The 26,157-nt window shown below is 32.1% G+C and overlaps 1 protein-coding gene across 3 annotated transcripts in view; it reads right to left on the bottom strand.

Annotated features, from left to right (window-relative positions):
* LOC114330275 (uncharacterized) overlaps positions 1-26,157 on the bottom strand; it is a 106,238-nt gene that overhangs the window by 5,075 nt on the left and 75,006 nt on the right. Inside the window, exons 1-3 of one of the 3 annotated variants that reach the window (XM_050655167.1) lie at positions 18,892-19,011; positions 18,641-18,814; positions 395-586 (exon numbers count right to left, since the gene is read on the bottom strand). The gene's annotated coding sequence lies outside the window, so the exon portion shown is untranslated. Of the gene's footprint in view, positions 1-394; positions 587-18,640; positions 18,815-18,891; positions 19,012-26,157 lie in introns of those variants that run through there. The other 2 variants (XM_050655173.1, XM_050655184.1) reach the window with 2 other exon arrangements.

Here is a 26,157-nt window from a genome sequence, read left to right as displayed (position 1 = left end):
TTTTTGTAGAGACAGTGTTAAAAAAAATCAATATCTGGAGAGTTCAAACAGATTGTGCTTATTTTCAAAATAGAAGAAAATAGATAGGCTTTGTGTGAAAGATGACGAAAGTTTCGTCAAATATGTCAAAAAATTGGATCCATATTGCAGTGCACTCTAGATACAAACAAGGCCTACGTCTTACGTCCTATAGTGAACTTAACAAAGGCTGTTGATGATGATCTTCGTGATTATTGCTATTGATCCTTTGTTAAATATTATCGCAGCCTGCTGTTTTAGGTCAGTTTAATAAATAATATAGTGAGGTTGAGATAACGAAACAGGAAAAAGCAGTTCAAATTCAAGATATAATATACGCCTAATAATTGAAAATGATTTTTTGTTAATAACTTACCTTGTTGTGATTGGGCAATAGATTGATTTCCAGCGCCAATATTTTTCTCAACGCTATTATAATATATCGTCAGTTTATTAACACATAAGCAGTTATGTTGAATTTATAGTTTATTGTTTTAGTACCTAGTAAAAATAGGTTCATCCACAGCAACCTCTTTCGTTTAAATATTGTCAATGTAAAAAGATGGACCTGCAAAAAATAGAGTGCTGTAGGAATGTTTTTTCAAAATTTTAGTAGAAAATATAGATACATTCTCAGCAACCCTTTTCGTTTAATTATTGCCAATGCAAACAAATAGACCTGAAAAAATAGAGTAATGTAGCAGTGTTGTTAAAAAAATAATTATAATTTACAATTATAATTTAAAATAGAGCGCCTGAGTAAGAGAAGGAGCTATGCCCAGGGCCGGAACTACCAATGGGGCAACCGGGGCTGCGCCCCGGGTGGCCCTCGTTGGTTGGCCGTGCATAGATTTTAACGAGAAAAATAAAAATATGTATTTTAAAAGCCGATCCCAACGAAATATTTTCAAATGACACAATTTTAAAAAGAACTTACAGAGGCACCGTAGACCTCAACATAAAGTTGAGGGGGTTAAGCTAGGGCCCCCGAGACCTTAACATAAAAATTGAAATTATTACTAAGGAAATTAGTGATTTTAGCGAAATAAAAACTAAAATGCAACCGGAATAGGGGCCCCCCGGTCCCAGCTACTTTGTCTTAACCAATTTAACCCAGACTACGTCTTGGTACGTGAAAGGAACCACATTGTAGCTGAACAATGTAATTAACATTATAGTACATTTTTATGAAAACAGAAAATATGTTATATTGATGGTACTTGCAAAATTATTTAGCTTAAAATAAGGTGATTTCAAAATTTTTTGTATTGGTCAACTAAAATAGCAATATGTAGGTACTGTTCATACGATCTGAATTGGACCAGACGAATTTTTGGGGTCCGGTCAATAATTCTACGCGAGCATAGAGATTTATAATGTGTAATGTGTAAGATAAACATTTTTGTAATTGATCATTCCCCGTACATTGTCCACATGGACACTGGTGTGGCTTATTACTTTCTAACGCATCTTATTGGACAATACTGAAATGTAATTGGTCAAATTTTTCGGATATACTTAGGCTTAAAGCATATCGTTATCTCTCAAAAATGCCCTCTCATTTTTCAAAGCCGGCATGCAATATAAACACAAATAAACAGTGTCGTCGTCCGTCGTGATATACTTATAATTATTTTGTTTTTATATTAAAATTGTACTGAAGCTATTTCCTTTTGGCATTTTTGTAATTACGTATTTTTTATGGGAAATAAGCCACAATTTTACTAAAAAATGAATTTATTAACGTTCCGATTTGGGCTTCGAAACGTTAATAAATTTTTTTTTAGTAAAATTGTGGCTTATTTCCCATAAAAAATACGTAATTATTAAAATTGTATTTTATTTTTTAGTTTTCAAATTAATAAGTACATTAAATGTCATTTGTATTGTGTACTTTTAATTACTAATTTTAAATTTTAATAAAAGTTAATACGATGTCAACTGGAACAGACGAATTTTTGGGGTCCAGTCATTGATTCTACGACGAGCATAGAAATAAATATAAACATTTTTGTAATTGATCACTACAGGTATTATCCAGATGGACGCAGCTGTGACATATTGCTGTCTAACTTATCTTATTGGGCATTGCTGAAGTGTAATTAGTCAAATTCTTCAGAAGTGCTTACGCTAAGACTTTATCGTTATCTGGCAAAAAATGCGATCTCGGGTTTCTCAGCGATATAACCAGTATCCAGTGTTACCAGGTCTAGTGAAATTTCACTAGATCTAGTGATTTTTTAAGAATCTAGTGAAATAGTGATAACTTTTCAAAATAGGCACAATTCTAGTGATTTTTGGAAATTTCCATTATATTGAATATTTTTACTACATTATACCAAAAAAAAAAAAATTTTCAGTAGTATTTTTAATACGTTTGTTTTAAAATTCATTTAATACTTCCCTGTATTGTTTAAAAATTTCTTTGCAAAGAAAGAAAAATCCCCAGAAATTTGTGATGGCAATTTAATACCTAGTCATAACATACCATAACATAACATAAACATGGCAATCCTAAAAAAGTGATGACTGTGATGAGTCAATTCATGATGACCACACTCTCCTCAACTCAAGAGTTTCAAGTGTCAAGAGAAGGACATAAATAAAAGATAATAGTTGTGCGGTTTTCTTTGACAATCCATTAGCCCAACTAATAAGAAAATCACGTTTGTCTTATCTATTTCAAAGAGATGAATAAATAAACTTTTAATAAGTATTATGATCTCCATCCATGTCCTAGTTACCGATTCCCGCTATTCCGCAAAATAAAATGTTTCATCATAATGGCTACCTTTGTAAAAATCACTTAGCTCTTTATTTATAAATTAATTTTAAATTATGGTTGTTCGGAATAATTACTTCAGCATAAAATTGTAAGGTCTTTTTGCGTTTTAACGAACCAGGATAAGTCAAAAATAGGGAAAATCCCCTGAAAATTTTATGAAAGCCCTATAGTTACGAGTATGCGCAGTAACGAAAAATGTGTTACTGCGCATAATTATACGTTATTGCGCATGCGCATAATCTAGTGAAATTCTAGTGATTTTTTTCAGTGAAATCTAGTAACTTTTATAAATTTGACCTGGCAACACTGCCAGTATCGTCGTAATGCGACAGTAAGCGCACGTATATTTTTAATTTTTTTTTTTGCAAAAGGCAGGCTTGTGTTTTAAGTTATACAGTAGGAATAAGTTGTTGTAAATACTTATTAAATATGGCTTTTTGGCGACCGTTTGAATGTGATACCAACGAGAATACTAGTGACAATCCAATGGAAGATTTAGGTATGTAAATTCTTATTTAATTAAAACAATAATTTAGTCCTGTCGCCAGGGGGGGTACAACGGCCTCGTTAATTCAGATGGACTTACCCAAGTTTTTTTTATGTATTTTGACCCGTAGAACACGAATTTTTTGGGTAACAGTTGATCCGGATGTCGATAAGATTGTTATAGACCAAGAACTTGAGGAATCAAATAACAGCGATTTTTGGCAAAACAAAACAATATTTTGTATTTTTTGGGTCATTTTAAGCAAAAAATATTTCTACAAGTTTTTTAGTAGGATGCACAGTTTTCGAGATAAACGCGGTTGAACTTTCAAAAAATCGAAAAACTGCAATTTTTAAACCCGAATAACTTTTGATTAAAAAATAAAATAGCAATTCTGCTTAGCGCCTTTGAAAGTTCAAGTCAAATTATGTCGGTTTTGATTATTTGCATTGCTAAAAATTTATTGTGTTATTGTTAAACAAAGCTACAAACAACTAGTGCGTGAGTGATGTTTCTATGATTTCTCATTTAAAATCGAACGAGTAGGTAGAATAGGTCCTAGTGCAATCAAGACTATTTCTACGTTACATGCGTTAAAACGCATGTAAAAGCACGGGAAACCCTACGTGTTTATGGCTTTGTTAAACAATAAAAAAATAAATTTTTACCAATGCAAATAATCAAAACCGATAAAATTTGACTTAAACTTTCAAATGCGGTAAGCAGACTTGCTATTTTATTTTTTAATCAAAAGTTATTCGGGTTCAAAAATTGCAATTTTTCGATTTTTTTAAAGTTCAACCGCGTTTATCTCGAAAACTGTGCATCCTACGAAAAAACTTGTAGAAATATTTTTTACTTAAAATGGCCCAAAAAATACAAAATATTGTTTTGTTTTGCCAAAAATCGCTGTTATTTGATTCCTCAAGTTCTTGGTCTATAACAATCTTATCGACATCCGGATCAACTGTTACCCAAAAAATTCGTGTTCTACGGGTCAAAATACATAAAAAAAACTTGAGTAAGTCCATCTGAATTAACGAGGCCGTTGTACCCCCCCTGGCGACAGGACTAATTGTTATTTAATATAAATACAGTATGGTGCAAATGTTTGGAATAAATTCGTTATTTCGTAAACCTGCGACTTTAAAGAAACATCCCGAAACAGGTCGATTTTTATTTTTAAACTTTGATATTTTGGCATATATATATCATACGAGGGGCGTCATCCATATGGGTGTGATGACGTAGTCGATGATTTTTTTTAATGAGACTAGGGTCGCGTGATGTCTCATTTGAGAGGTTATTTAATTCTGTATTTAGTAATATAAATATTAACATATTTATTTGTAAAGAGTATCCAAAAAATATTTTTTAAATTAAATAAATTGACAAAAAAAGAAGGATGTATTTAATTTATTTAATTCAAAATACATTCTAATGCTGTCAGAAAATAGAAAAAAGAATTATTTGACAAATAAGCATTGCTTTTCGCTTAAATTAAATGTTCAGACTTCCAAGAGGTAGGTGGTTTGCGGGAGCTGGTTTAAACATTGAATTTTAGCGAAAAACAATGTTTATTTATTATATAAACATTTTTGTCTATTGTGACAACAGTAAAATTGTATTTTGAATTAAATAAATTACATACATTTTTCTTTTAGTCAATTTTTTTGTCAAGTAGAGTCAATTAATTTAATTGAAAAAAAATTTGGACACCCTATATAAACAATTGTATTAGTATTTACATTACTGAATACAAAATTCAGTAACCTTTAAAATGAGCTATCATACGATCCCTACTCTCATTTTAAAAATCATCGATTACGTCATCACACGAATAGGGATGACATCACTCGTATGATATATATTATGTATTAAAGTGTGTAAAAGTAGTATTTTATTTCCTTTGTTAAGCGCTTTCGACAAAATTGTCATCATCGGAGCTAATGGTCAATATAAAAATAAGTACCACTGCTTATGAGTCATAGAAACTACAATATGTAACCACTACCTATGCATGAGCATATTGTTGAACATTAGAATTCTAAGTGTATTACAATATGGAAGGCGAATTGGTCGTTTTCATGTAAGTATTTTATTTTTGTATTCAAATTGTAGTCTCATTTCTTTAGTTTTGCACATTAAATTGCATTTGTATTATGTATTTTTAATCATATTTGATGGCAATTTCATAAAGAAATGTGAATATTTACTGTTTAAGAAATATTAGACCTTAATAATAATTTAAAAATAAAAATTTATTAATTTCTATTGCGCCGCCTATGTTTTACAGAAGAAGCCGACACTTGGTGTCAAATTTTGTTTTTATAATTGTCCAACTGACATCGTAAGAACTTTACAAGAAATTTCATTCATGAAATGCATTAAAATGAGTTTTCAAGAGGTTAAATATCAAACACTTTTCCGGACCCCCTCCCCATTCCGCTGGGGGGTTAACCACAAACCCCTCGGTAGGGGCCCCCAGGTCACGTTTGCCCCGGTGCTCCCAACAACGTAGTTACGGCCCTGGCTATGCCACATGCCACACAAATTGAGATTTTGGTTTTTTGTTGTTGTTCTGCATAGTGCTGTCATCAAAGAACAATAATATGAACTTCTTGTAAGTGTGGCATATCCCCCCGTTTGTCTAAAATGCAATTTAAAATCCGACAGTTCGAGCGTCCAGCTGTTTGTTGAGAAAGATAACACCTTTAATTACTCAAAAAAAATTTGTGGCATAATCCCTTCTCTTTCTCAGACACTCAATAGATCAAATTATTGACAATAGATTAGATTAGATTAAATATGTAGCATAAGGGTAGGGGAGCCCAACCAGGGATTTTTGCAGTTACTCTAGCGCGTCAGATTATCATAATATAGGGAGAAACCTGGTACCCTGCAGATGTAACTCTACCATACATTGGCTCTTAACACAGGGAAGTTCGTTAAGGGGCGCCCGAAAAAAAATCTATCCTTAAAAATACTCGAAATTGTCAGATTAAAGTAAGTTAAGTACATACATGCAAAATAGTGTATATTTAAAAAATCTGACGATTTGAGCGGGACGTAAGGAAATGGGTGAGTCAAAAAATTTCACAAAAAAAGCGAATATTTCGCGAAACGAACGTCAAATCGAAAAACTAAAAAATACGTAGAGTTGGTTCGTAACCTCTAAACTGAACACAAGTACTTACCTTGTGCAATTTTCGAGCAAGGATGAAATACATTCACATGTGATCTTTAAATCTTAAGACATCGACTTAATGTCGACCACTTTTCAATATAGAATGTAACAATAATGTATTTTAGAGGTTTTTATACCTATTGAAGTGGCTAGTTACAATTATGTACCTACTTGTACACTGGACGTTTACACTGATGAGGGTCAATCTGACCGAAAACGTTTTGTACTTCCACTCCTTCGTGGATAAATTTTAAGGATTTTTTAATAAATTCATATATGAATTGATATACAGGGTGAGGAAGATAACTGGCCTATTAGAAATATCTCGAGAACTAAAGGCAACAGAATCATGAAAATTGTAATACAGGGGTTTTGAAGGATAATCTATTAAATCAAAATATTTTCATCTCTTTGAAACTTCCGCTTACACCGGAAGTTGCTTATAACTTGTTTTTTTTTAAATGGGACACCCTGTATATTTTTACATTTTTGGATTCTCTTCGATGTCTTCTTTCTTAAAAGATGAGGATTTGTAATGTTATACAGGGTATTTTAAAAGATAATTAGGTTTTTTTTATTAATTTCGTAGCAATATTCACACCCTGTAGAATTGCAGTAGTTTGACAACTAAAACTTTATTTACGTTCGAATGATTTTTAATATAGTCTACTATTGTTAAGAATCATTAATATAGCTAAATTATTAATTTTAGTATACAGGGTTGGTCGAAACTCGGAATGAGTATTTTCTGAGTTTTCTTAAATGGAACACCCTGTATTTTAGTATTGTAATGAAATGATATTTTATGGTACTCTTTTATTTCTTAAGCATTCCCTATACCTAACTGTTTTAATTTTTGCTTAATTGTTAGTCGCACCAACAATCTTAACTACGCAAGTATTTTTATAGCTAAACCATTATTGGTAATTTTAAGGATCAGTCTGGATTAATATGTATTTATTTCTGACAAATTATTTGTGATTGAATATTTTCACGACCAACCTAATAAAATTTTACGTATTTTTTGTTGAAATTAATGTTTAGCTTGAATCACCAATAACTCACAAATTAAAGCAGTTAGGTATAGGGAATACTTATAAAATAAAAAACTACTATGAAATATCATTTCATTGCAATACTAAAATACAGGGTGTTCTATTTAAGAAAACTCAGAAAATATTCATTCCGAGTTTCGACCAACCCTGTATACTAAAATTTCAAAATTAGCTATACTAACGATTCTGTGGTACAGCTGTAGTTTGATTATTTATGGTTGTTGCGTTTTAAAATTTGTGTGAAAAGAAACAAAGTTAGTTAATAGTTATACTGCCTTTTTAAATAGTTTTCATATACCTATATTTTTGGACTTTTGGACTATTTTGGAAAAGGAAAACTCATTCTAATTTGGTAAGTAGTTTTTATTATAATCATATTGTAATTATACATTTGGATTAGGTTGAAATACAGTAGAGCGTCAATTATCCGAACTAATTGGGGGACATAGGTGTTCGGAAAACCAATTTGTTCGGATAATCGAACTACAATATATTGATACATATTTATAGTCATACATATTTATCCACAAGTGAATAAAAGCCATATTTATATACCTACATATTTATTTATATCTTGATAATGACAACTAGCAACTAAACAAAAAAATGCAGTCTTTGCAACAACATAATTATTTTTGGATACAATATTGAAGAAAATTGAAGATATTTTAAGCGTCAATTACTAACGCTTGCTCGGTATTCGAGTGCGGGACGCGGGAGTCGACGCTCTACTGTACATTTATTTTCTCAAGAATGGGGATTTTAGAGAGAAATCCCAAATTAGGTCCGATTTTTATTTTTAAATTATGATTTTTTGGCGTAGATTTATTTATCTAGTAGGTATGTAATGCTTTGATTTACATACTTAATTTGATTACCAACAAAATTTCTACCAATATTCATCTAATATATTGTTTTCTTACTGTTTTGTTATATTTTAATATTTTCTTCCACAAAATTTAAACTACATAATATAATTATATTCAAAACAACTGTCAAACAGTAAAACGTTCAGTTACCCTATTTTTCCACATGACAAATAATGTGGAATTGGACGAGTGAGTCTAGGCTTCGATTACGAATCAAAGCGCCCCGAAATTTACGGGTTCGATTCCCGATGCAAGTTTTTATTTTTTTATTTTTTTATGCATTTTATGATTGTAAGTACAATATTTGTTATATAATTTTTTTTCAGAAAATGCGTATTTAAAATTTTTGCCAACAATTATTATCGTTCAGAAATCATTTTTTCTTTGTGGCATTTTTCAATGTGTTTGTGTGCGTTTTATTCTTTTATTTTTTAAATTTTTGGTATTGTCTTAAAAATCACATAATATGTAGTAGAAGTATAACTGCTTACGTGCGTACAAAGTACACACACATTCTTTTTTTTTTCATTTTATTATATAAAGTTTGCTATTGAATAAACTTAAAAACAACCTGCTAGTTTTCACGATCATAAACTTGCCAGGATGACACGTTCCACAATAAAAATCACGTTCCACAATTAAAACTTCCCCTGTTCCAGTGTTCCCGTTCGCATATTTACAGATGCTAGCGTGTGTAGACACCAGGGTGTTGAAATCAGTTAGGGTGTGGAAAAACACTACATTTTTACAAATGCTAACAGATAAGGCACCAGAGTGTTGAAACGAAACCAGCTAGCTTTTGTAGTGGGTATGGGTTTATATTCACAGACGCTAAAGCGCGTGATACACACGCAATCTTTAAGTACGCGGGTTTAAAGATCGTGGACTTACTCGGCTCGCCGTCGGTGCTACACGGCAGACTTAAAGTACGCGGTTTTAAAGATCGCGGTCGCCGTCGGTAGCAAAAAATTTAGAAACTGTCCTCGTGGTTAAATTTTTTATTTTCTGTGTACCTAATTTTGCCGAAATATTATGTTTTTTAGTAGAGTTTTTATTTTTTTGATCAGGTTTTGTTAAATAGAAGAATAATTTGATTTTTTATAAGTGTGGTAAGCTGTCAAAATCATGATGTGAAGTATAGCACTTGTTTTTGATCTATTTTAATTTAATACAAAGTAGGCATAAACAAACAAAATATCATAGATAAGATGGTAATATTTTCATCAGGAGGATAAAGCAGCCTATAAATAATTAGGTTTACTCAAAAACAAATAATCAAAATAATTTAGTATAACTTAAAATAGTGTTTTACGGTTTTCTCAAAACTTATAAAATGTAACTTGTCTCCTTTCAATAATAAACGATTGAATTATTTCTAGGCAATTTGCTTAATTAGTGAAAATATAAGTGTAACTTTAAACGCAATAACATGATGGCTCGAGGCTCGCGGCTCGTGGCAGTGATACACGTACGGGTTACGAGTAAGATTTCAAACTTGTTGGATCGACGGCGTACTTACTCGGCGGACTTAAAGTACGCGTACTTGCGGTGATACACGCGCGAAAAAGGTCGCGAGCGATAAGTTCGCGTATTTACTCGCGTGTGTATCACCCCTTTAACGGGTATTGACACTGCTTTTAAATGCTACTGGCATGGCGGCTGTCGCGTTGCTGGCTGGTTTATTGGGAGGATATACGTATACATTTCGCTGGAATAAGTGTTACCCCCCCCCCCCCATCTTAACTTATTTATTTTTAGCACATAGGCAAAACGCTCGGACAGGTCGATTTTTAAAATAATCATAGTATCTTATAGCATCAATGTTTCGAACTTTAAGCGATTCTTCTTCAGGTGACAGTCAAAACTTTGATTTTTTTAAATGGGAAAGTACAACATGTAACACTTCATATAAAAGCTTTTGAAATACTGATTACAAAAATGTACAATACTTGCGCAAAATTTCGGTCCAATGCTTTATAAATGTATTAATTTTTATTTGAATCCTGAGGAAACTAATAAGAATTTTTGAAAAATTTAAACGCAGATTGAAAGATTACATTATTACCGAGGGCCGAAAAACCCTAAAAACTTCTATGTTTATTTTAATAAGTTACAGGGATGAAAATGAAAAGAAAATTTAGTATGATTTTTAATTTCAAATATATCATTCAAAAGAAACGTGTTGTTTATTCTAAGGGACTTTCGGCCCTCAATAATAATTTAATCTTTCATTCTGCATTTAACTTTTTCAAAAATACTCATTAGTTTTCCCAGGATTCGAAAAAATCGAATGCATTTTAAAATCATTTAACCGAAATTTTGCCCGAGTAGTATACATTTTTGTAATCAGAATTTCAAAAGCTTTTAAATGAGATGTCACATAATGTACTTTACCATTTAAAAAAATCAAAGTTATGACTCTCACCTGAAGAGGAATTGCGTAAAGGTCGAAACATTGATGCTATAATATACTATGTTTAATTTAAAAATTGACCTGTCCGAGCGGTCGGCTTATATGCTAAAAATAAATGAGTTAATATGTGGGGGGGGGGGGGGTAACACTTATTCCAGCGCACTGTATTTACAGTTTACATAAATGAGTATAAAGAATTAGTAGATAATAAACAAAATTAATTACATTCATCAATAAGCGAGATAAAATATTTAGACTTTTATCATTATTAGTTATCTACTTAATTTTGCTATTACAGTGGAACCTCGGTTATCCGTCTTTCCATTAACCGTCACCTATGTTAACCGTCAGGGTACATACAGAAGTTGTATTGACTACATAAGCAAAAATTTTAATGTAAAAAAATAAAAAAAAAGTTAATTTGATTTGTGATGAGGACACAAACGGCTATCCATTGCTGACAGATAAAGAAGTCGCTGAAATGGCAACAAAGGCGGACCAAAATTATTCAGAAGCTGACACAGACTTGGAATTGTAGCTATGTTGATGAACCTATTGTAACTGACAAAGATTTGCGTAAATAATCTAGAAAAGCTGCATCGCATATGCAATAATTCATGGAGTGGTATTCTCAACAAGAAGAAGCCAATAAAGTAGATTGCATGATCTTATGCCGATGAAGAAATTCAGCCGTCGCAAAATGTGAAGCAACAGTAAAACAAACACACATTTCAGAATATTTTAAATTGATTCGATTGTGCGAACACAAATCCCTCTTATATTGTCAAACAAACCATACAAATGAAATTTGAGAGTTGAACTATGAATTTTTAATTTTTTTTTAATGTTCTGTTAACCGTCTTTTCGATTACCCGTCATACCCTTGATCCGGTGCCCTGACGGATAATCGAGGTTCTACTGTATTAATAGTATATTATTCAACGAGCATGTAATGATGGCTACTATGGATCATATTTATTATCAACTACTCGAGATTAAAATTATAATATGTATACAAAAATAAATGTTGCCTTATAAAAATAAAATAAACAGCAAATGCTGTCTATTAAAATAAACAGCAACTTTGTACCTATTGTCAATGTTATAAATAGTAAATGGCTGGACGTATTTTAGAAAAGTTATAATGTACGTTTTTAAACTACATTCGGGTGCAAAAAAATCGATCCACTTAAAAATTTGGTCAATTTGATGTCACGAATTTCCTAAATCAGTTGTCTGATTTAAGTGATTTTTTTACCACGTTAGAGCGTTATTCATTAACGATATCGCTGTAATAATATTGTTGCTAGAGAGGTAAACTGTCATTGTATACCGGGTGTACGAATTAAATTGTGTTTCTTTCTCAAAGTTCGCATCACCCTCTGGACTATTTTAGCATTTATAAAATACTGAAATTAAAACCCAACTATAGCCTCAGGTACTCTTAACATTATGTTTTCAGATTCATTCGCTTATGTTAGATAATAAAAAAGTTAGGTATTTTAACAACTGGCCATGTTCGTCATCAGTACAGGGTGTTTCTAAATAAGTGCGACAAACTTTAAGGGGTAATTTTACATGAGAAAATAATGACAGTTTGCTTTATAATCATACGTCTGCAAACTCTTCGTTTCCGAGATACGGGATGTTAAATTTTTTTTTTACAAACTGACGATTTATTTATTGCTTTAAAACCAGTTGAGATATGCAAATGAAATTTGGTGGATTTTAAGACGTAGTTATTGCACATTTTTTACATACAATAAAGAATTTAATATTCACCATTGGCGCGCAAACGGGTATTATGACCGATCATATTACCCGTATGCACGCCAATGGTGAATATAAAATTCTTAATTGGATGTCAAAAAACGTGCAATAACTACGTCTTCAAACCCACCAAATTTCATTAGCATATCTCAACTGGTTTTAAAGCAATAAATAAATCGTCAGTTTGTAAAAAAAATTGAACATCCCGCATCTCGGAAACAAAGCGTTTGCGGACGTATGATTATAAACTGTCATTATTTTCTCATTTTTAACTATTTATAATGTACCCTAGACGAGAAGCAAGTAACCATGTTATTCCTTACTGATAATCAAATAGGTATTGTGATAATTACTTTCTTTTCTTTTCTTTAGGAAGAACTTAAAAAGGTTGTGACTGGCTGAATGGCAAAAGCCTATGCCAAAAAAAAACTATTTATAATGGGAAATAAGCCACAATATTATTAAAAAATGATTTTTATTAACGTTTCGACGCCCAAATCGGGTGCCGTTGTCAAAATACAAAATACTATTAACATAAACAAAAATGTTGTTGCTTAGTAAAAAAATTCTTCTAATAATTTATTTAATTTGACTCATTTATATCGGCAATTCAGATACATAATATGATACATTTTACAGTAGAAGACTTTAAAATGATATTGCCAATATTTATGAGTTGCGTTCCTGGGACGACTTTACTGAAAGATAGTTCATTCGATTACATGAAATCAACCCCAACTCAAGAATATCCGTCACAAAAAAAAATCATAGCATATGATCTGTCTTTAAAAAGACAACCATATGCAACGGTGACATTAAAATTCTCGCGTTAGAGATCTCATAGTAAATCATGAGGGAAAACCAGGAAAAAAAACCTCGTGATACTATCCCGACATCGTAAGTATTTGGTCTTACATTTAATTTACTCTCAAAATTAATACCAAATTTCTGGCAATATCATTTTAAAGTCTTCTACTTTAAAATGTATCATATTATGTATCTGAATTGCCGATATAAATGAGTCAAATTAAATAAATTATTATAGACCAGTGCAGATAGCTCTAAAATGGACCAAAAAAATAAAAAATTAATAGCAGGATGAGACCAATTCCAAATGAAAGTACACATATTAGATAACATGTGGAACATTTTTCACCAAATCTGGATGAGGGGAACATGGGTTGGGGGAGCGTTTTTAGGGGTGAATACGGTTAATTACGATTTGCGGCAAAAGGGCACATCCTATCCAAAAAAGTTAAATCGCAAAGTTGTAGGCAATAAAAATATCTACAACTTTTGTAAATAAACATTTTTCACATAACCTCAAAGTATCCGAGAAAATTGGAAAATTCGATGTTTTTGATTTTATTTTTTTTTCTCACTGAAACAAAATATTTTTTTTACCAAATATAGTGGAAACTTACCTCTTTCTGTTCCAAATACGCTGTAATTTTTCTGTATAAAAATATTTTTTAAAACTCTTGTTTTTTATGTTTAAGGGAAAATGTAAGCATTTTTTCAATTGAAAAATCTCCCGAAATTTTTTTAGCTTTTTTAAAGAAGTTGGCATTTTTTTGTTTATTGAAACCTCTATTTTCTGATGGTGTAAAAAAATATATACGTTACTGTGGAAAATTTCGTCACAAAAGGCAAAAATCAGAAATTTATTTTCAACCTCTCACCATTTTCAGATTCTCAGACGTAATATAAGTTGCATAGCGAGCAGGAACCAACGAACCTCTGTTAAAAATTTACTACACTAGTGCCGTTGTCTGTGATTTTTAATTTTGTGAATAAATTATAGTTAAAAAAAATAAAAAACACGCTTTTAAAGCACTAACCATTTAAAAATAAAATATTACTAGCTCTAATTTTAAAAGTTATTTTTAAATTTTTAGTGCTTTAAAAGCGTGTTTTTTATTTTTTTTAAACTATATATTTTTTTAAGTCGGCCTACTTACCTATAAGCTACATTTTTTTAAACTCTTTTCTCATGAACCAAATTAAAAGTCGCAACAACTTTTTTAACGAAAAAGTTTATTTAATACAAAAGAAAGTAATTATTATAATTTTAATGGCCAATTTTTCATCAATTAATTAAGTTTTTGCTTCTTTGATGGCATTTCTTCATCACATTCGATAATGCTTACAGATTCTGCAGTTTCCTCTATGCAGCTTTCCGCAGCTATGCAACTTACATTACGTCTGAGAATCTGAAAATGGTGAGGGGTTGAAAATAAATTTCCGATTTTTGCCTTTTGTGACAAAATTTTCCACAGTAACGTATATATTTTTTTACACCATTAGAAAATAGAGGTTTCATTAAACAAAAAAATGCCAACTTCTTTAAAAAAGCTAAAAAAATTTCGGGAGATTTTTCAATTGAAAAAATGCTTACATTTTCTCTTAAACATAAAAAACAAGAGTTTTAAAAAATATTTTTATACAAAAAAATTACAGCGTGTTTGGGACATAAAGAGGTAAGTTTCCACCATATTTGTTAAAAAAAAAATTTTTTTCAGTGAGAAAAAAAAAATAAAATCAAAAACATCGAATTTTCCAATTTGCTCGGATATTTTGAGGTTATGTGAAAAATGTTTATATACAAAAAGTTATAGATCTTCTTATAACCTACAACTTTGCGATTTAACTTTTTTCGATAGGATGTGCCGTTTTGCCGCAAATCGTAATTAACCGTTTTCACCCCTAAAAGCGCTCCCCCAACCCATGTTCCCCTCATCCAGATTTGGTGAAAAATGTTCCACATGTTATCTAATATGTGTACTTTCATTTGGAATTGGTCTCATCCTGCTATTAATTTTTTATTGTTTTTTTGCTATTTGCACTGGTCTATTAGAAGAATTTTTTTACTAAGCAACAACATTTTTGTTTATGTTAATAGTATTTTGTATTTTGACAACGGCACCCGATTTGCGCGTCGAAACGTTAATAAAAATCATTTTTTAATAATATTGTGGCCTATTCCCATTATAAATAGTTAAAATTGTAAAAATGCCACAAGAAAATAGCTTCAGAACAACATTATTTTCTCATGTAAAATTACCCCTTAAAGTTTGTCGCAATTATTTAGAAACAACCTGTACTGATGACGAACATGGCCAGTTGTTAAAGTACCTAACTTTTTTATTTTTTATTATCCAACATGAATTTAAAAACAGAATGTTAAGAGAACCTGAGGCTATAGTTGGGTTTTAATTTCAGTATTTTATAAATGCTAAAATAGTCCAGATGCGAACTTTGAGAAAGAAACACAGTTTGATTCGTACACCCAGTACACAATGACACTTTACCTCTCTAGCAACAATATTATTACAGCGATATCGTTATAACATGGATAATAGGTCTGGATCCCGCGTATGAAAAAAAAGTTAATTAATAGCAAGCTGAAAATTTGTTAATAGCTTAAGGGTGTCTAGTCGAATAAACTTTGATATGTGTGAACACTGGAACAGGGGAAGTTTTAATTGTGGAACAGTTTAAAAATTTGGAACGGTCAGACCACGAAGACGGCACATGTATTTTGTCCGACAGAACAGACTTAAACTCTCCGAACAGAGATTAAACTCTCATGCAAAAATCAGACTTCTATTTATCACCAAATGGGAGTTTTAATGAGTGGAACATGTAGAATATGTCAAATGACAGGAACTATGACAGGTGATAAATAGCAGTCTGATTTTTGCATGAGAGTTTAACCTCTTTTCGGAGAGTTTAAGTCTATTCTGTCGGACAAAATAAATGTGCCGTTTTCGTGGTCTGACCGTTCCAAATTTTTAAACTGTTCCACAATTAAAACTTCCCCTGTTCCAGTGTTCCCATATATCAAAGTTTGTCCAACTAGACACCCTTAAGCTATTAACAAATTTTCAGCTTGCTATTAATCAACTTTTTTTTCATACGCGGGATCCAGACCTATAAGTACGCTATAACATGGTAAAAATATCACTTAATTCGGACAACAGGTTTAGGAAATTTGATCATCAAAAATGACCAAATTTTTAGTGGATCGACTTTTTGCACCTGAGTGTATATAATATAATATAATAATTTATGTAATATAATATATTTTTTCTACAACCGTGTTAAAAATGCAATTTTTAGCACTTCATGAGTGCGTTAAAAATGCTACTTTAAGGCACTAGTGCTTTAAAATATTTTTAAGGCACTGCAGTTCATATTGACTGTATAGACAATTTTGATGTAATGTCAAAAAAATATAAAAATGGAATGTCAGTCAAGTTCAAGTAAAAGTTTTTGTAGATATTGTCCTGTAATTACGTTTGTAGAAAAAATATTGTATGATATGCGTGTTAAAAAGTACATTTTTAAGGCACTCATGTGAAATGCAGAACTCGCTATCGCTCATTCTGCAAACTTTCACATGCGTGCCTTAAACGTGTACTTTTAACACTTATATCATAAATAACTATAATACAATATAACTTATAACTTATAATATATTTAATACAGTCACCTGAAGAAAATGCTAGGGCTACTTAACAATAAGTTAAAGAAAATCGAAAATCCATCAGATTTTTTTGATTTTTGTACGTTATTCAATTAACAGCTCCTATTCAAAGACATAAAAATTAAGGTTCAACCAAAACCAACTGCTGTCAGCAGAAGAAAGCATCGTGAACAGTGACGGCTCTAGCCCATGTAGCGCCCGTGTGCAGTCGATGCCATGGCGCCCTTTGGTAGATGCGTAGTCAAAATGGAATAGTCGAATAGGTACCTATCTAGTACTAGTACATAGGATATTAGGTACGCTTATAATGTAAACAGAAATCCAGATGCAAATAGTACAATATTAAATCATGTCGGGAGCCAATACGTATTCGTATTCACGGCGTCAGAACAACCTACTGAAATCTGTTAAAAATATTTAATTAAAAATTAACTTTTTTATCTATGAGGTAAGGCTGAAAGTTGGTTGAGGAAATTTGACAGGTTTGAGTACATGAGCAAATAGTACTTTTAGGAAGGAATTGGTTAGATATATAAAAAAGGACAACTTTGTTATTATTTAAAAAAAAATAATAATTTATTAACGAATTATTACAGGACGCACATATTATTTTCGGGACAGGACATGTCTTCAAACGAATCAAAGGATTGCCGCCCGTCCGTTGGACGGACAGCCAGGCGGGCAGTAATCTATAAATCGCACTTAAGTGCCAATGTAAATTTTCTTTAATCGTTTTAAAGCATATTTTATGTTGAAACAAAGTAAAGGACCAGCTCCTTGGCGCTCGCCGCCCCCAATATCCCGGCGCCCGTGTGCACCGCACACCCTGCACAATAGGTAAAGCCGCCTCTGATCGTGAAGGATTGTCTTGCAGATCTCGTAGAATCTGGACGTCACTTCGTCCAAAACCGAGGCAACAAAAGGAAAAAAAGAAGTAGAAACCTGATGAGAAACATCACACAGAACCAACCTAACGTTAAAGGGCATGGATCTGCTAATGGACATGGACCTAATATTATTTTTTATGTTGTTCTTTTGTGTTAATATATTTATATTGTTCATATCCCAACAACGTTTAATTATTCATTAATAACTAAATCACTTAAACATTTTTCCACAGAAGTAGGTATATAAAATCAATGTCAATAGCCGTTAGCATCTATGCATATAATAATATAGCCACTAAAAAAGCTAGCTGGTTTCAACACTCTGGTGCCAAATCTGTTAGTATTTGTAAATGTACTGTTTTTCCAAACCCTAACTTATTTCAACACTGTGGTGTCTACACACGCTAGCATCTGTAAATGTACTGTTTTTAGTGTTTTTCCAAAATTCCAAACCATAACTGATTTCAACACCCTGGTGTCTGGTGGTCTATACACGCTAGCATCTGTAAATATGCTTCTCGTTCACATACACCAAAGTTTGTCCGACTAGACACCGTTAAGCTATTAACAAATTTTCAGCTTGCTATTAATCAACTTTTTTGGTACGCGGGATCCAGGCCTACCTACATGCTGTTATAAATTCTGCTAATTTATTAAAATAAAATTTATTGTTAACTTACCGAGAAAATAATAAAATTGATGTCCTACACACCTTGTATCAAATGCAAATGACTGGGTACTGGATATATTTATATAGTCAATAAAATCAATAATAATCGTTTCTCACAGTTCTAAACAATTAAATATATGCAAAGCAATAGGTTAACACGCTCGTATGCAACCCCAACCTACAACTAAGATAAAGATAAGATAAGAACTAAAATAAATGGAAGGAAATTAAAAAATGTATGGTATACTTTACATTACATACTTATCGACTTTCGGGGAATTACACAAGCAATTTTCTGTGAAGTGAAGGTTAAAGTCGGACTCTTGTGAATAAGCGCGTCAACAAATTGTCAAAACTGAGATATTTACACTGCTCAACAATAATTGATAAGGATCATAATTATTATTTCAAATATTTTAAAGGTTTGTTACACGTCGTAGTATTTTTTCGTTGTTAGGTATAATAATTAGAAAATGTATATATTTTTTGAAATATAAATAATCAAAAGAAAAACAATTTATTGAAATAAAGTACAAAGTACCATAAAATTGTGTTCTACAAAATCCAAATTAATAAGACAATTACCTATTGGTCTACAAAGTTTAAATAAACATTCTAATTTTTTGTTGGACCTCCTCGTGAGTCGTGAACGAGTTAAACTTCTTACTCTATTAGGCTACCCTCAATGAATGCATTCGAAAAATTTTGATATCCGAAGTTGTTCATATGTTCTTCACAACAACACATTTAGTTGTCGTGTTAAAGCCATAGATATATTAACAATAGATCAGGCTAGTTACAGGTCGCTCAATGCATCGAGGTGTAACGCCAATATCAAGTACAGTGGTCTAGCTATCTTTGTCTGTGGTACAAGTGTGAGCGTATCTACCAAGAGGTGGGAGTAATGGAACGACACAGACACAGAGGCAGCGGCCATCATATGCTAGAGAAAGCCAAGCGCCGGTAGAGAGGGATAGATAGACCACCCATCCGAACTGCTAACCGTTACGCTATTTTTCGTACCTCGTATCTTTCTTACCTTCATATCTATAGTTATAGCGGTCCAGATATGTTCTGTGCAGTTCATATCTGGTGACCGGGTTGGCCACTCCATTCTGCCAATAACGTGGTGCTGTAACCTTTCGTTCACAATTATTACAAAGGGGGACGTAATCTCTTGTTTGACCTCCTCGTGAACGAATTAAACTTCTTACTCTATTAGGCTACTCTCAATTAATTCATTCAAAAAATTTAGATCCAATGTTGTTCACATGAATCACATGTGCTTCAAAAATTCACTTAACTATTGAAGCGTATTCAGAGAATTATCGTAACACATTTAGTTGTCGTGTTATAGCTATCCAGACATGTTCTATACAGTTCATATCTGGTGACCGGGCCACTTCATTCTGTCAATAGCGTGATGCTGCAATCTTTCGTTCACAATTCTTGCACGGTGGGGACGGGGGAATTGTCGTCAGTAAGGTCAAAACTTTATCCGATTGCACCCGCAATTGGTTCTACATTTTACAACCGTATCTCTATATCCCAGGAACCACGAAGTCGGTGCAGCCATCACGAAAAATACCATCCCAAACGCAAATAGAGCCTCCCCAAAAGCAGTTCTAGGCACCCAGTAATATTCATTATACCTCTCCTGGTTCCTTTTAAACCAAAATACGACCACCGGAATTGTCTATACAAAATCTATACTTATCTGTAAATAAACAGTTCCTCCATTCGTTGATTGTCCACTTGCGGTGTTTTTCAGCCATAGTTTCTCAATCCGCGATATTCCCTGGTTAGTACTAGATGAGATGGACATTTTATTGATTTTAAGCCAGTCACATGTAACCTTCTTCTAACGGTTTGGTTTGAAATAAATTGTGCTCCATTGGCGTTGCGCAATGTTCTGTTAATGCGAAAAGCAGTTGTTGGGTTCTCTCTAGCAATAATTCGCATATATCGGTCATCAACAGCGTTGGTACTCCGTTGCTGCTCTCCACCATGAACATATGAGGCTACACCATTTGTGACAAAACGATTAGAAGCTTATTTAGAACTTTTTGTGAACACCCCAAACGTTGAGCCACTTCACGTTGCGTTAACCCTTGTGTCCAAAAAGTTATTTCAATTCAAAGTCCCTTATTTTCTTTATTAAATCGGCATAAAACTTTAAAGTCATGATCACACGTACTTCTTCTTGGTTTATAATATTTTTTTGAACGAAAATTAAACATGAACAATATCTAAACGCCTTCAATGCATAGTTTATGACTAATTAATAAAAATGCTCCACTATTTGAAACAACGGAACCCAAACAGCGTTAATATCAAATGAAAATCAAACCCACGACAATGGAACCTCCATAGAAATGTTCAGGGCGGCTGCATTTGGCTAAAGATAGTAAAAAAAAAAGAAAAAATGCATGGACACAATACCAAAATTTAATTTATTTCATTTAAAATTGATAACAAAGTCGGGGTATTAATTTAATTCTGTTAAATTTTTACAAAATCCGACTATTTCTTACGTAAAATATTACATACTTTGATCCTTTCAATTGGTGAGCACTGTATGTTCTTGATAATAAAATGTATAATTAATTGATAATTAAATGTATAGGTCTCTTGCCGCTGAATAAGCAAAGAAGTTAGACATAATATTTTTAACGCTGTGTCTAGGTACACGCTAACGTGTACGCAAATAAAAAAGTTTGGTTAACATACACGCGAGTTAAACTTCACCAAGCCAGTGACGTCATTATTTAGCGTGCGCACGTGCGCAGTGGCTGTATATTTGGTACACGCTATTTTGATATGTTTTTTACGCCCGATTTCATAATAAAGTTAAAGGGGACTTAAATTAAGAGACTTTAACTAATTGGTTATGTATTGATAAAAGCCTCCTTTAACGTTATTATGAAATCGGGCGTAAGTGTTTGTTTGATAGAAAAATATTTGTTATTAAGGGAAGGAAAGCTGAACTATTCAGATGTTTGAAACTTAATTGTAATAGATCAATGTATATAAAAGTATATATTCAGATTAGTAAAATAAATATGTATTTAGTTGACATGACATGTACAAAATATTGTTAAGCGCGTGATACACACGCAATCTTTAAGTACGCGGGTTTAAAGATCGTGGACTTACTCGGCTCGCCGTCAGTGATACACGGCAGATTTAAAGTACGCGGTTTTAAAGATCGCGGTCGCCGTCGGTAGCAAAAAATTTAGAAACTGTCCTCGTGGTTAAATTTTTTATTTTCTGTGTACCTACTTTTGCTGAAATCTTATGTTTTTTAGTAGAGTTTGATTATTTTTTTGATCAGGTTTTGTTAAATAGAAGAATAATTTGATTTTTTATAAGTGTGGTAAGCTGTCAAAATCATGATGTGAAGTATAGCACTTGTTTTAGATCTATTTTAATTTAATACAAGGTAGGCATAAACAAACAAAATATCATAGATAAGACGGTAAAATTTCATCAGGAGGATAAAACAGCCTATAAATAATTAGGTTTACTCAAAAACAAATAATCAAAATAATTTAGTATAGCTTAAAATAGTGTTTTACGGTTTCTCAAAACTTATAAAATGTAACTTGTCTCCTTTCAACAATAAACGATTGAATTATTTCTAGGCAATTTGCTTAATTAGTGAAAATATAAGTGTAACTTTAAACGCAATAACATGATGGCTCGAAGCTCGTGGCTCGTGGCAGTGATACACGTACGGGTTACGAGTAAAATTTCAAACTTGTTGGATCGACGGCGTACTTACTCGGCGGACTTAAAGTACGCGTACTTGCGGTGATACACGCGCGAAAAAGGTCGCGAGCCATAAGTTCGCGTATTTACTCGCGTGTGTATCACCCCTTTTATACCCTATTCCACGAACATACGCCTGTTTTGGATTATTTCGACAACGAATATTTTACTGTGCAAAATAAGAAGAACGAAAGTAAATTGCAAATTACATTGTTGTTTATTGGAATAATTATTAGCGCCATTTACTTTCGTACTTCTTATGTTGCACAGTAAAATATTCGTTGTCGAAGTAATTAAAAACAGGCGTATGTTCGTGGAATAGCCCATATAATAAAATAATTTTTATAGGTAAGTTAATTATTATTGTGAAAGTCTTCCTTTTATTTTAATTTTGAGCGGTAATACTGTCTCACTTCTAATTAAAAATATATACAGTGTGTCAATTTGAAAAGTTGCCACCCCCTATAATTTGGTCCCTATAGAAAATCTAAAAATATGAAAAATCACGACAAATTTATTTGTGAGGGGGACATTTTGTAGACAAGTTTTCAACTAAATTACATCAACCCTCTAGCGGAGGCAGACACTACCCCCAAAATCTTTAATGGAAAGGGGGGTTGAGTGACACCTTATTTTAAAGGTCATTCAACTACCTTTTTAAAAATACCACATACCTTACATTTGTTTTCAGTACTTTTGGAAAAATCTTGGACTGAATACTCTAAAAAAAATTTGGAGTTCTGAACTCGATACTTAATATCTTTACGGTTTTACTTGCTTTTTAAAAAATGAATCTAAAAATACTGTAAATACTCCAATACCCAAAAAAAATCAATTTGGAGTTCAATACTCCAAAAAAAGTTTTGGAGTTCTGAAGTCGATATTTAATATCTGTGTGGTTTCACTTAATGTTTCCAAAAGTGCTGAAAATAAATATAATGTATGTGGCATTTTTGAAAAGGTAATCGAACGATCTTTAAAATAAGGTATCACTCAAACCCCCTTTCCATTAAAGATTTTGGGGGTTGTGTCCGCCCCAGTTAGAGGGTTAATGTAATTTAGTTGAAAACTGGTCTACAAAACGTCCCCTTCACAAATAAATTTGACGTGTTTCTGTATATTTTTAGATTTTCTATTGGAACCAAATTATAGGGGATGGCAAGTTCAAATTGACACCCGATATATTAATTTATAGTCTCTTTTTTTCATAGTGTTTTAAAATGTTGTTAAACTCATTAAAAGAACTAAATAATTGTCCACACTCCATTATTAATTTATAAATAAACACTATACAAAATAAAAAATCTCTTTACTAATCAATATTAAAGTGTACACACAACGATTTTAGACAAATTCTTACCTCACTCTGATACTCGCGGTATTCTCAAGTTAGCGTGTATGCAAAAAACCGCTAAATAACAGTGCACGCTGAGTGCACGCTAAATAGCGACGTCACTGGCTTGATGACGTTTCGCGTGTCTTTTTTATTTGCGTACACGTTAGCGTGTACCTAGACACAGCGTATTTTTAAATGGGTATATTCTGTGTATACTCGGCCAACTTTAAAATTATGTAATAGAATAATACCAACATAGACTTGCAGCGTTTTAATACATTTTTGTGGTTTCGAAATAACAGATATAAATTCACTATTATTATAGTGCAGTGCCTACAATAGACTTTGCATAATTTTTTATAAGGTAAATTAAGCAATAAAACAGAAGGGGTTTAAGAAGCTTTGAACTTTAAAAGGGCCGTGTCCAAAGACCTTACGAATTTTATACGAGATAATCCCGATTTACATACAAAATTGAAGTCATTTTTTATAAAAAAAAATGTATAAAAGAATCACCAATTTTTATAAAAAATTATCGACATGAAAACACAAAATTGAAAAAATAAAGCATATGAGATATTATTTATTAAATATTACCTACCTATATATCGGTTTTAGAACGTCTTTCCACCTTGTCCGATGCCTAACTTCCACGTCCTTCTATCATTCCATTGACCATCTCTAAGATATCTTGTACTGATTGCTTTGGTTGCCCCTTCTTTCCATGTCTTCTTGGGTCTTCCTCGTTTTTACGGTTTGGTGCTACCCACTGCATAATCTTTTTGGGCAATCTTGTGTCTTCCATTCTCTGAACATGACCACACCAAATCAACTGTTTCCTCTCAATGTATTGTTATGATCTGCTTTCTATTACTTTGATATTAATTATTATTTATTTGATTAATTATTTAATTGTCGCAAATCATACATAAAAATTAATAAAAATTCTCAGGGTGCCTTTTTGTCATAAAAAAAAGTAATTAAATTATCTTAGATTGTACTTATCCTTTCTCGTGGCTTTAGTATCTCTTAGTTGATCCTTATCAGGATAAAAATAGGAAAAGGAAATAAATAGAAATACCTTAAATAAACACATACAAATACCTTTATTATCAAAAGCAATGCTCTGTAAATTTATCAATTAAATTCTGTGGGCATAACTGTCCAAAAGAAACTTTTACCATATAAATTTATCTAATTCAAACAAATATTTACCGCTTTGTTCTTGATACCATTAATAAAACCAGCTAAACAAACAAATTTGGTATTCGCAAAATTACTTATACTTCCTATTAAATTTTTGAAATGTTGGAATCTTAAATTCATATGCTTTTACGTAAAAAAAAATTAACTTCTGATTATAAAAAAATCTATCACATAGGTTATTGACTGATCTTTTTGATTCACACACAATGATGTCTCCTCTTGACCCAAACAGCTCCTCCTTGTTGATTATGTTAGGCTACCAATCAAAGCCCTCTCCGTTCTCAGCAAACAATCCAGCAGGATACCAGCAACTATTTCTCCGAAAACACAAGCCAGGCCTCTTTTTTTGCCAGTACTCGTTCAATAAACTCCAAAACTCTCTCCTCTCTTTCTCTCAACAATAATCTCCTGAGACCCAAGTATCTTTTTTTTTACTTGGTGTCACAAATAATTTTAATAACGATAATTATTGTAACTTACTCTCTTGGGCTTTACAGAATCAAAGAGGTATTTCTTCTCGATTTGATTTGTCTCTCGTTCCACTTTTCAGCTACTCTCACTATCAAAACCACCACTAGTACTTGCTTCTGAACTACTCACGAAAACTTTTGACTGCTCCTCTCGGCTGCCGGTAACACACTGATCTTTTCTTTTCCAAACTGTCTCAACATTCAAACAAAACTTTCCCCATTCCAAATTGCCAAGCCAATCAGAAACATTTCTCTCTCCCCATTCTTTTTTTCATTCGAAAACCCACTCATACTTTCAAAATTATTCCTACCATCATAATAATTACTTTCGGGAAATTCTGCAAAATTTACTCGGGGTTAAACAAAAAGAGATTAAAATTCCAAACTTTCTTTACCTTAATTTTCTAAGAACTAATTACCTATGGTTTCTACCTTTCCCGTAACAAACAATCGGTTTAAAATAATAATCCTAAATAACTTTCACTTCACTTTTATTTACAAAAATGTTTTTAATTCTTCCTGGAAAAATTCATTAAGGAGAAACAACCTTGCGTGAAAGCTAACTTCTAATAAATATTTATAAATCAATATACAGGGTGTATCAAATTTATGTGCCCGCGTTATATAAAAAAAAATAAAAATTTTTATTCTATCTTTGATTGATAAATTGAAACCCAATAGTATCTTGTTAATTATATAACCATCTATTCCCATTCGTCGTCTTACTTCCTCATTTCGAACTCT

This window comes from Diabrotica virgifera, chromosome 1, assembly GCF_917563875.1.
Source record: "Diabrotica virgifera virgifera chromosome 1, PGI_DIABVI_V3a".
NCBI lineage: Eukaryota > Metazoa > Arthropoda > Insecta > Coleoptera > Chrysomelidae > Diabrotica > Diabrotica virgifera.
This window is presented reverse-complemented; position numbering and strand designations above follow the sequence as displayed.